Below are 4,420 nucleotides of genomic sequence, written 5' to 3'. Positions count from 1 at the left end.
TATAACATGGGTTTGTGCGAGTTTAGGTGTTTGAGTGAGTATATAACGTAAACAAAAAAAAAAATGCTTGACGGTTATATTTTTTCAATCGATGTTTTTAATATTGAAAGAAGATAAATAGGCTAGTTTTGTAATTGTTATGAGATCTCAAGCAACTAAAAGTCTCATATCTACTTAAACTCGTGCCTTCAAAGTTCGAATTTCGCTGAACAAAGGTTCCAAAAGGAATTGGTACCGGATTTCCTCGAATGTGAGCATGAAAGTTACAAAAGGTTCCTCAAATAGGCTTTTATGTGACATGTCAATTGCAACCTCACAGTATAAAAGTTACAATTTAGGTCTCAAATAGCCTTCTGTGAACTTCAAGTTCCAAGAAGTTCCTCAAATAGCCTTTTTTGTGACATGTCAATCGCATCATTCAAAATAAAAGTTACAAATTGGGTCTCAAATAGCGTTCTATGGACTCGAAGTTCCAAAAAGTTCCTCAAATAGCCTGTTTTGAGACATGTCCGCCATTTAATGAATATGAAATGTGAACGAACATCACAAAAGGGCATATAATAAATAAATCATTTTTTGGAGCTTGAAAATTGTTTAAATGTATGATTCATATTGAAACTTCAACTTTGAACAACTAAAAGCTAACTCGCAAGAGTAAACATTTTGACTTTATAAAATTTTGTCAAACTGTATTTACTTACCACGAATTTATCACTTATTGAAAGTCAGTTGAAGCAATTCATTAATTAAATATTAAGATAAACTCAAGAATTTGTATAATTTTATGCTTAACAGTTATAAACATGGAATTCCATTTTTTTAAACCGATTTTATTTAAACGGATGATTGATTTATACGCCGTTTCGTAATGTTACTTAGTTATAATCAACATGCATTTTGCTGCTGGCCACTGGCTGCCCTTGTGGGTATTCTAGGAAGCTTATAACCACTTCGAACTTTAGCTGCCGGTAAGGCAACATCTAGGCGTGGCGTCGTGGCAGCGTGTTTGGCTATCATCTCGGAGGATCGGGTTCAAATCTGGTACCAGGACTATTTTTTTCCATTAGGTTGTTTGATTGCTTGAGTATGCGAATCAAATAATTGTGTAGCAGAACTGGCGTGCGTGCTGGCATGTATCGAACAAAGTTAAAAAAAAAGCAATTAAGTAAGATCAATTGAGGGAGGTGATGGGAGGAATAGAGATGGATGCCGAGAAACCGGCAGCACCACATGGGCTGGTGGTGACCAAAGTAAGAGAGGAGAGGAAAATTATTTTTTGTTTTTGCTAATTAAACGTTTAATTGTGGGCTGAATAGAAGGCCTTTCAAATCTGTAATGGAACTTCAAAGTTTCAATAAGAACTTAAATTTTGGGCTGAATAAAACAAACTTCAGCTCATTGGTTATGCTGATTAAGCTGTGTTCGACCTTTTTAACTAGACTTTCGGTTGCTTGGCGTGGCGGTTTGGTGATTGGCGGTGAGTTGGCGGTGGGCGGCGGAGGGTGGTGGCAGTTGGCGGAAAAGAAAAGAATTAAAACGAGAGTGTAAATCGTTTGAATTCAACTTTCCCAGTGTCGTTCAAGATTCTTCAAAAGAAAATGATGGGAAGTATAATTTCCACATTGCTTCCAGCGAGATAAATCTCTTTGAAGGAAGCGTAATGGCGGTGTCTCAAGGATTACGGATCATCGGGTTTCTTTCAACATATGAACTATTATGGGTAGAAGTAACTTTCCAGTTTAGTTCTGATGTGCTGCTTCAGCATTGATTTGAACCTGTTTGTGTTTGTTTCATTTCTAAGAACACTTGGAAGGTTGTTATAAAGTAGTTTGCCTTAATAAGGAAATATGCCTTCCGTGACATTTCAGAGCTTGGTCTACTAATTGAGAGGCTAGCTTGGTTACGGAGGGTGTATGCATGGCTTGGTTGTTCATATACAACATTGTGATGAGCTTGCTGATCGTGTAGGTGTGAATGAATGATCAGGATCGCCTGCAATTCCCGTAGAGCTTTTATTGGTAGTGTCGAGTGCGGAGCTTCTGAGTACAGAAGTCGTGAAGAGTATGTTCTGGGCCTATTAAATATAGCTTTTAAGCAACGATTTTGAGCAGCTGGTAGTTTTTTCAGGTGTATATCTGCTGACGCACCCCAAATGAAGACTTGATATTGCAGTTTAGACTGCACAAATGCTTGGTACATCCAAGACATCTGCTTTCTTGGTACCAACTTTTTAATTTTCCATAATAAACCGCACGTAGCACTGACTTCTTTGTGCAGCTTGGCGATATGGTTGATCCATTTAAGTTTGCTATCGATGTTCAGTCCGAGATATGTGTAGTTTTCCACTTTATCAATTGGTATTGATTCAATAGTCAAGTCCTCATGCAACTGCTGTGTCCTACTGGATGTTGATATAATCATATATTTGGACTTCGCTATATTCAGTGATAATAGGTTTTCATCAAAGTATTGTCGTAAAACCTTCAAGTCCTCACGCATGCTCTCGACAATTGTGGGGGCGGTTTTCCCAGTGTAGAACAGAGAAGTATCTTCAGCAAATAGACGTGGCTTCCCGTTCTGATTGAGGTTAGGTAGGTCATTGATGTAGACAAGGAAAAGTAGAGGACCGAGGTTACTGCCTTGGGGTATTCCGACTCTCAACGATTGATGACAGCTGCAAACTCCGTTTATTGCAACGTACTGGATTCTATTGGTCAGGAAGCTTTTAATAATTTCTAACGGTATCCCTCTTATACCATAGAATTTTAGTTTTTCCAACAATATTTCGTGATCGATGGTGTCGAACGCTTTTTTTAGGTCGAGAAAAAGAAGTCCCACGGGATCCTTCTTGTCCATGGATTTGTAAACGTCACGGAAAAGCTCGCAAACGGCTGTAGTTGTGCTGGATCATTCCCGAAAACCATATTGGCAGTCATATAGAACTCCTTGGCTTCGAAAAAACTTTGTTATTCTCGTGACCAGCAATTTTTCTAGCAGTTTACTTAGGGCAGGTAGAATGGACATGGGTCGGTAGTTATTAACGTCGAATTTGGTCCTGATTTATGTATCGGAATGATTTTAGCAACCTTTAAGCATTCCGGATATTTCCCAGTAGAGAGGCTCTCATTGAAAATATCTCGTATTAACGTAGAGAAGAATCGAAAATGATATTTAATAAAATAAACGGGTATTCCATCTGGTCCTGCACTTTTGTTTGGATCCTGATCTCGTATCTTCGTGATAACTTCTTGTTGAGTAGCCGGTTCCAAAAATATTGAGTTGCGCAGTTGTGACAATGTTCCAAATCGGTTAGTATTTCGCTTGCTCGTTTAAGTGGAGGCTAGCTGGGGACCTATGTTACTGAAGAATGTATTGAAAGTGTTAGCAACAGTGTTTTCGTGACTTCTTAGATCTCCGTTGATTAGAAGTTTTATTGAATCATGCTCTTTCGATCCTTTACCAGATAAGTTATTTAAACATTTCCAAATATTTTTGCTGTCGGAGCTGTTGAATAGATTGCTGTAGTACAACTTTTTCGCGTTTTGCTTGCACAAGTTTAGTTTTTTTGACGCATAAATTGCGTGTGCTTACATCGAAAGGGTTTCTTTTGTGTTTTGCAAGAAGGTTATCTTTTATTCTCATCCATTGCCAAACATCAACCGTCATCCATGGGCATACTCCTTTTATTCGGGCATTCACTGTGATGGTCTTTGAACATTTAGTCTTAAGTTCACGATAAACGCTGATTGTTTTCAAAAGTAACTCTTCTGTTACTAAACGACGTATTGTTTTTTTTTTCTGGTAAGCTGATTTGGAAGCTGTTAGAAGAGTTGAACTTGCTTTATGGATATTAAGTTAAAATATTTTTGATGGCAAACATGGCACGTTCTGACCTACCTAGACATGTTTATTAAAAATCGTTCAAAATAACAGAAAACATAATTGAGCCAGGGAATTTTTCATTGTGTGATGATTGTCAAGACCAATTTTTATCATTGGAATAGACGCCAGGTAATTTTTTTGCTTATAGATTCCGTAATTCCTTACGAAAATGGTTGAAAAATTGCAAGAAAAGCTCTTAAAAAATTTTGTATTCGTTTTTCGTCAAATTCACATAATATAAAAAACTTAGAAGGTCCACAAATGTTTATAAACGCATAAAAGTGTAAATTGAACCGACTGACATTTTCAGAAGTGTTGAAAAATGTTTGTTTCGTGAAATACTGATGGTGGCGCATCTTGCCCGCTCTGCGCATTTTATACCCAGTTCCCCTAAAGCGTTTTATGAAGAATAATGCAATTGCTCTAACGAAGTTGTGCTTACCAAAAGCTAAAATTTTTTGGAACCTTATGTGCTTTTTACATTTTCTACAAGTTTTGAAAGCATTTGTTTTTAAGTGATGTCAGATATTATGTGGAA

This window comes from Uranotaenia lowii, chromosome 2, assembly GCF_029784155.1.
Source record: "Uranotaenia lowii strain MFRU-FL chromosome 2, ASM2978415v1, whole genome shotgun sequence".
NCBI classification, from domain to species: Eukaryota; Metazoa; Arthropoda; class Insecta; order Diptera; family Culicidae; genus Uranotaenia; species Uranotaenia lowii.
The sequence above is the reverse complement of the archived record's forward strand: the minus strand, read 5'-3'. Positions refer to the sequence as shown.